This window comes from Schistocerca nitens, chromosome 7 (genome assembly GCF_023898315.1).
Source record: "Schistocerca nitens isolate TAMUIC-IGC-003100 chromosome 7, iqSchNite1.1, whole genome shotgun sequence".
In the NCBI taxonomy this organism is placed as follows: Eukaryota; Metazoa; Arthropoda; class Insecta; order Orthoptera; family Acrididae; genus Schistocerca; species Schistocerca nitens.
This window is the reverse complement of record NC_064620.1, coordinates 453,750,237-453,759,027: the sequence shown is the minus strand read 5'-3', so window position 1 is coordinate 453,759,027 and position 8,791 is coordinate 453,750,237.

Sequence of the window (8,791 nt, the reverse complement as noted above, 5' to 3'; positions counted from 1 at the left end):
GAAAAAAAGTGTATGCACGGTTTCTGATAGCCAAATTATTTGCCTGATGTTCTTTCAAGCCACTGTCAATACAGACGTTTATCTTCAAATTTTCGGCAAATTCCACTCTCAGTTAAAGGAAAATGAAACACAATACTGCATTCTTCAGCGAGGTGTAGCTACGTGCCAAGTGTCTCATGGCTTCACAGAAAGTAGAGATTTGTGGCCGCCTAGTTCAGCGGAAAAATGTAGGTAAATAAAACAGAACATAAGGTGAAGGAAAATATACGCCGTAATACTGAAACAATCGATGTTCAATTCTGTAGGGTGTGAGTTTCAGTGAGATTTCATGGCCAAAAGTAAATGAACAGAGATGCAGGCGACATTGTAAATATACGCTGCAATTTTAAAATTGTAATTTTTAAAAGTATTTTCAGTTTTAGGATTCCGTACCTCGGTCGGAACAAACTGTCCTTCTCATAGCGTGTAGGCTTTCACGGCCGGCGTCTTCAGTGATTAAAACTTCCGGGCTAAGAGGCCGTGGTCCAATAGTAGAAATACTTCTCCCTGACGTTTCGTTGCCAGCTGCGGGCAACATCATCTGAGGTGAGTCTACGACTCACCTCAGATGATGTTGCCCGTAGCTGGCAACGAAACGTCAGGGAGAAGTATTTCTACTATTGGACCACGGCCTCTTAGCCCGGAAGTTTTAATTACTGAAACTGTCCTTCTATCTGCCTGTCTGTGCGTCTGTCAGTCTATCCCACTGTGAAAACTCCTTTTTCTCAGGAACGAGTAGACGTATCACGTTGAAATCTACGTCACATACTGAAGTCTACGGTCCGTCGGCGGTGTAAAAAATTGAAGAAGTCTATGGAATTAAAAGATACGGACAGTTACGTCACCAGGTTTGACGCTTGCAAACTCCATCATCAAAAAATGATGGGCACTTCCTGTTGGTCTACGAATTTCGCAAAAGCAAGCTTTCACATTACAAGTAAAGAAAAAAATGGGAATACATAATTTATATCACATGAAAAAATATTTCTTTTGTCATTTATTAACCGGCTTCGAACTTCAAATTAAAACATTCTCGAAAGTCTCGAAATTCTCGGAATCGATATCTCGCCAGTATCAATGTCTATAACAGGCAAAAAGATACTCGATTCCCCGGGATGGATGAACTGTCTACGTACGTAATTATGTTTTGTATGGGACCCTCAGAGCGCCAGTCCTAGTCATACATGGTCAAGTTTTTAAAAATAGAATGGCGTTTTTGTGTGATTGAATGCACATTTTATTGACATGGCGTCGCTTTTATCTTGGACATAGTGTGCTTCACGGTGTACTGTGTAGTCGTATGTATTTCTACGTGACCATTAAAAGCATTGTAGGTAAATGTGCAAGCAATTTATAGTATACTAACTATAATACAATCAAAAAATTGAGGAGGAGGAAAAAAGGAAAAAAAGCACGAAAAGAAAAATCAGTAAGAAGTTAAAAACACTTACAAGACTTGAGTAACAATATTGAGATTGTTCCATAAAAACACGGGAGAACTGCCGGATATCAGCGGAGCTCAGCGCGTACTCGCCAGTACTACTACAGTGGCATTCACCTGAAGACGGCCAGAAGACTCTGCGCCGAAATATCGTGGCAGGAAGTTACTGATATCCGGCAGTTCTCCCGTGTTTTTATGGAACAATCAGAACGCCGGGAAAGCTTTAAACATTAATATTGAGATTGTAGACTGTGCTTTATATTGATTCGGTGAGAAGTGAAGAGAGAACTACGGATATTTCGAGAGATAACCATCAGCATACTTCAGAAAGTTAGAAATGTTGTAATTTGTCTGAAGTTATACGGTCAATTATTCCATAGTCGAGTGCTTGCAACACGGAAGGGCTTAGCATAAACAGACTATGGCCACATCAAAGTTTTTTTTATTTTTGCTATTTTTTTCGTGATTTTGTGCTGGAATTGCCAGCGACTACATGGGCCACTGTTAGCTGAATTAGGACTAGCCAGGCACACTGTGGATCAAAGAGCGATGCGTTCACACGGATGAACACATTGGTGCGTGTTCGTTAGTGGGATTTTCACGCTGCGTTTCGGCTGCCATCTGGTCGCAGGTGCTGGAAACACGCTGCATTTGCACGGCTGTATCATAGTCTCGGCTTACAGTCTATGAAATGGAACTTCCAAACAGTTAATTAATCACACTGTATGACATGTTTCTGTACACGGGATGAAATAACACAAAAAGGGATAAAGGATGAGAAGCAAACAGAGACAAAATTTGGATGGGATGGAGGAAAAAAAAGAATTAAGTAATGATAAGTGACATAGGTAGCTGTTTTAAATAACGCCCGTAAAAATTAAAATTTAAATGTGTTCGCCAACGTGCATGAAAAAATTGATAGTTGAATTATGATATTACAACAATTAAACGCCGTTCGAGAACATTAACTTACCGATCTCGTTATATTACAAATCCTTCAGTGGGATGGGAGATCACCAAAAGGCTATTATTTCCTGTCGTCGTGTACCCAGAATGGCTCTACATTCGTCAGCAAAATCTTAGTGCTCTTGTTGTTTCACAAAATTTTCCCTCATATCCACATCAACATTAACAATTGTTCGAGGACGAATTCTATATTCGTTAGAGAAAATGCCAAATGAACCTTCCACAAAACGCTGCGTCCGTGGCAGCCTATAGTTTATGATTTTTAATTTATTAATATTTTTTGTTTTTGGAATCATTAATTTGTCACTCGTTTCTGAAGTCTCTTCGGCCACAAACACGTTGGTGACTTTCAGAAAGTTGGAGCAACGAATGCTTCGAGACTTTGCATTTCAGCGAAGCATTCTTTTGTCGCTAGTTATGAGGACATATAGTGGGCAGTTGCACGTGCATCTCACGCGTTTTCCTACAAGGGGAGATGGATTTAAACTAATAGACTGTATTAAGACCGTTGAAGATCTCTTGGTTGCAATTAATTTTCCTTTAATTTGTGTTAAATGTTCGTTCACGTAAGGGATTGCGCTGTGAAAGTTTGTTTACCATCTCATATTTCATTGACATTAGTCAGACTGTGTTGTCGTTTATTAATGGGTCAAATGTCATACAAAATGCAATATTTTCGGGTAGTTAATACCGGAATCATAATTTGTTATGCACACATAGGGTAAATTAAGAAGGAAGTGGCAGCTTTCATTTCAACAAAGTGTTAAAAAAAAAAGGGAAAGAAAAATATACTTGTATATAACCAGCGTGACAGTTTGTTCTATTTTTCATTTGTGGAGACTTTTAAGCATGACAAAGATTAAAATTTCAAGTATATTCTACGGAAATAGACATTCATATAATTTACACAGGACTTCCCGTACTAACCATGTCAGTGACTTGAATTTTGAATCTCAGAACGTTACCATGGACATCTTCATAATCCAGTGGCTTAACCACTTTCAACGAACCAGTTCCGTCATTGTTTCGCAGAAGTGCAAATTTATTTGCTCCGTAACCACTGTTTGCTACTACCTGCAGAAAATATAAAAACCGGTAAGAAATTGCTTCAATGTACATATGAGAGTCCTAAACACTGAAACTTGCAAGTCTTAAAAGATATTCAGATGACATTATTTTCTCTTCTAAATCTGAAATACTCAGCTATTGTTTAAATAACACAGAAATTCTAAAATTATCATTGAAGCTATTGGTTCGTTAAAAATTAAAAGGATGCATTCATAGTTATTTCACGATGGTATAATGACTTACCTCGTACTGAAACACGTTCTGCTCGTCTTGGTCCCGTACAGTCACTGTGAGGATAGGTTTTTGTGGTAGATTATCGCCGTCTGTTTCATCAACTTCTACCAACCATTCATCCTTCGAGAATTTCGGCGGCGTATCGTTAACATCCCTCACTGAAATTGATATGGTAGCAGTTCCTGCCAGAAAAATTAAATTTATATCTATGTTTTTCTGTCTTCTTACTTCACGTAAATTTGCAACCATAAGCTAAGTCGAAAATATTTCCCTTCTAAATGCATCAGATAGAGGCGAGTTAAATGGGAGACACAAAAGCCAACATGAGTTCTATGGTATACTGCAAATATTGAGAAGAGACATGTGTGAGCTGTTTAGGTACTGGAAATACGCACGTGGTATGACCGCGAGCCTTCTATTCACGTCGCCGCCTCCAGGTAAAATACTGTTTAGCACTGCAATGCATGGGCCTGTATAAATTCAATATCTTGTGTTAGTTTATATGCTTAGTGAGCAGTGAGTTATCCAGCCAGAAAGAGAATGGAACACCTGAGGTGCAATACCAGCAATGAAAGCATCATGCATCCATGATTTCTGTGAAATTCGCAGAAAACATAGCTCTTTTTCTTTTAACACGTTTTTATTGGGTCGCTTTCTTGTCTGTTCATTCGGTACAAATTTTACAACTGATTTTAAACTAACTTCCCGATGAACTAGAGACTTGAAACTTTCTACACTGCAAAGAAATCGATGACAATGCAGTATTAATCTGCTTTCGTGTCTGGTGTGTGGCGGAGGTTACTTCGGGTACTTTTGCTATTTTCCCCTTTTCCTGTTCCACTTTCGTACGTTTCGTGGTAATACCGATTGCTGATAAGGCCCCGTGTGACCTCAGTTATATCTAATTTTTACCGTACGAAGAAGAAATGTATTAAAAGTCAGGTGACGAGAAACTGAAATAAGCCTAAAATTTCCAACATGTCTCTATTGTCATCTTATCAAAATGTTAGAAATCGACTGCAAAATGTGACACATACAAGACTAAAGGACAGGAAATAATTATTTAAATAAAAACTTTTTAATATAACTCATTTTTAAAACTGGCTATAAAGTATAAAATAATTTCTCCAAGCCCCGTACACATTCCTAAATTCATACAGATAATCCTGAAAATTTGTGTTTGTAAATTTTTATAGCTACGGAAATACTTTTGGAATTTAAAACGAAAAACGCGGGAGGAGGGTTTGGGTACGGGGGTGGCATGCATTACATAATTGATACATGAACACCTCCTTACTATTTTCTATTGCATGCACCCCAATTTCATCGTTTTAAATTCAACTATTAAAAATTTACAAGCACCAATTTTCAGGAATATCTCTGTGGTGTTAGGAAACTGTATGGGGCTAGGGGAAATTATTTTATACTCCCTACTTTTTAAAAACGTCTTACATTGGAAGATTTTTTTTATTGAAATAATTATTTTGTTATTTACTCCTCAGGTGGCATTTGATGGTGCTCAGTAACCAGTGAGTACCCAAGATGTAAGCTGGGCGGTTCAAATGGTTCAAATGGCTCTGAGTACTATGGGACTCTACTGCTGAGGTCATAAGTCCCCTAGAACTTAGAACTACTTAAACCTAACTAACCTAAGGACAACACACATCTTTGCCCGAGGCAGGATTCGAACCTGCGACCGTAACGGTCGCGCGGTTCCAGACTGTAGCGCCTAGAACCGCTCGGCCACCAGCGGCCGGCTGTAAGCTGGAAGCTGGTGTTTGTGTGTGAGGGACGACGGGAGGGTAGTGGAAAAGGGTCATAATTTCTTATAAGGGTAGTTGAAAAGAGTCATAATTTCTTATAAAACATTATTGAAAACAGTGTTTATTAATAATGAAACACACTGTGTTTGTAATAGCTGGCAACTACCTACGAGGTGTGGCTAGAAAAAAACCGGACTAGTACTGGTGAAACAATAAAACGAATGCAATAAGGCTGAAAGTCGCGTGGCCTGTCACGTGACTCTCGCTCCGCCTACTGCTCGAGTTTCATCTGCCTCCTGCACTCAGTCTGCCCGTGGCGTCTGTTTTAAGTAGTTGACGTTTTGTCTGTGCGTCGGAAAATGTTGAGTGTACAGAAAGAACAGCGTGTTAACATCAAATTTTGTTTCAAACTAGGAAAATCTGCAAGTGAAACGTTTGTAATGTTACAACAAGTGTACGGCGATGATTGTTTATCGCGAACACAAGTGTTTGAGTGGTTTAAACGATTTAAAGATGGCCGCGAAGACACCAGTGATGACACTCGCACTGGCAGACCATTGTCAGAGACCATTGTACCAGAGGGACAAACACTGAATCAGCATTACTACATTAGCGTCCTGGCTACCCTACGTGAGCGAGTACGGAGAAAACGGAACGATTTGTGGAGAAAAAAGTCATGGATCCTTCACCAAGACAATGCCCCAGCTCACAGTGCGTTGTCAGTGAAGACGTTTTTGGCAAAACACAACATTCCCATCTTAGATAATCCACCCTACTCACCTGATTTGGCCCCCTGTGACTTTTTTCTTTTCCCTAAAGTCAAGTCAGCTTTGAAAGGAACTAGATTTGAGACTGTTGAAGCAGTAAAAGAAAAAGCGACGGAAGTAATGTATGGACTTACCGAAAATGATCTGCAGCATTGCTATGAACAGTGGAAAATTCGTATGGAGCGTTGTAGAGACCGAGGAGGAGAGTACATTGAAGGAGATAACATGAAATCGTAAATAATTGTAAATAAATGTTTTTTCCAGCATCAGTCCGGTTTTTTTCTAGCCGCACCTCGTACTATGTTCATAAGTGATAGTTCGTATATCTTGTTTTGGTGACAGGCAGGAAACAGTCAGTCACCTTGCGAAAACTTTCCGTCTTCACATTCTTGTAGTTTTTGACATTCACAAAAGAAAAAAACAAAGCGAATTGCAGGTACTATTGGAAGCATTTAAACGTTTAGACTACACGACAAATGGTTGTGGTTACACTTGCTACTAATCATTATTCATTAAATGCTCTGACTCTCTTGAAACTTATACCAAGTCGATACATTTGTGTGTGTGGCGTGGCAGAAATCGATATTATGTTTGTGTGTGTGGTAGTGGGCGGAAAACGATCTCCCCTACGCCTCCTTCGCAACGCCCTTGTTCAGTTTACTACCACCACCATCAACGTCCTTATTGAATACCCAGGTCTATATTACTAAACGCCTAACCCGGTTCATGGTTCACTGTGCGCAATTCAAGCTGCAAGCTGCCTATCTAAAGACAGTATCTATGTAGATGTAGATGTAGATGTAGATGAATAGATCAGTGCATTGGCGGAGATGTCATTTATACTCAAGTGATTCGTGTGAAAAGGTTTACGACAGGGCTTAACAACTGGCCGGTTTTGAGCGCGAGTACTCGCGTCTGCTCAGGGACGTGCTCGCGAGCAGCTGGAAGGTCGTGGAGTTTGGAGGGAGGGGAGGGAGGGGAAATGCGCGCGCACGTCTGAATAGGGCCGCAGCGTGCCTATAGAATTCGCGCCGACTGTGTAACGTTTAAAGTACTGCGATCAGCTCTTAACAGTCACTTCGCTGGTTAAGAATCATGTGAAGTCGCCGTTGTGTAACCCCAACCATGCTTTCGCAGTTCAACCCCCATTGGGAGGAATTGTATCTGTTTACTGAAAAATATGGTGTTTCAAAACGTTTAGTATGTCACAAAACGCTGAATTCTTTTACGAAATTTAATTTGCAGCGACATTATATGTCGTACCACGCGAAAGACTACGGACGTGGAAAATGTGATTGACCAGATCGTGCACAGGAAGTTATTAAACTTAAAAGGAAGCTATCCGAAGAAGATCTGGACGACGAAGAAAAATCAACTGAGGCAGCTCTCAGAGTGGGTTACAAAATTGCTTTGCTTTTAGCAAAATCCCTGCGCCCCTTAACTGATGGCGATTTAATAAAAGAATGTTTGGTAGTTGCAGCGGAACATTTGTGTCCATCTCAAGTTGAACAGTTTCGGATTGTGCCATTATCTAACATGACCATTATGCGTCGCATACAGGACATGGCAGACGACGTCCAGAGCCAGCTTGCAAATATCTGTTAAGATTTTATGGCGTATTCTCTAACTCTGGACAAAAGTGTTGATATCACTGGAGCAGCGCAGCTTGCCATATTTATTAGAAGTGTTAACAGAGATCTTCAGGTGAGGGAGGAGCTCCTCGATGTAGTCGCCATGAAGAACACTACAACCGGAGGTGATATTTTAAGTAGTGTTGAAGAAAGTGTTGAAAATATAGGATTGTCGTGGAATTCTTTAGTTTCAGTGTCTACAGGTGGTAGAGGCATACACTAAGCTAGTAAAATTATGTGGCACGTGTACATTCTCCTTTATTCATTTCATTTGTCGCAGTAATAATTCGTGTGATATCCCTGCAGGTGGCCGCGGATTTACATTGACTGGCGGCAGCTTTTGTGTACCCCACGTGACTCTCCCCACTCTCCGCTCTGGTCTGGTAGTGGGGGTAGCGTGCTCGCGCTGCTCCGTGCTCGCGCCTTGCTGCTCACAGCTTGCTCCGCGAGCACGTATGTTGTGAAGCCCTGGTTTACGACGTGATTATGACCATACGCCGGGAATTAAGATGCTTTGAACGTGAAATAGTAGTTGGAGCTAGACGCATGGGACATTGCATTTCGTAAATCATTAGGGAATTCAAAATTCCGAGATTCCCGGTGTCAAGAGTGTGCTGAGATTACTAAATTTCAGGCATTACCTCTCGGCGCGGACAACGCAGTGGCCAGTCGCCTTCCCTTAACGACCGAGAGCAGCGGCGTTTGCGTATATTTGTCAGTGCTAAAATACAAAGAACACTGCATGAAATAACCCCAGAAATGAATGTGGGACGTACGGATAACGTATCCGTTAGGAGAGTGCAGGAAAATGAGGCGTTAATGGGCTATGACAGCAGTCGACCTACGCGAGTGCCTTTGCTAACAGCACGACGTCGCATACAG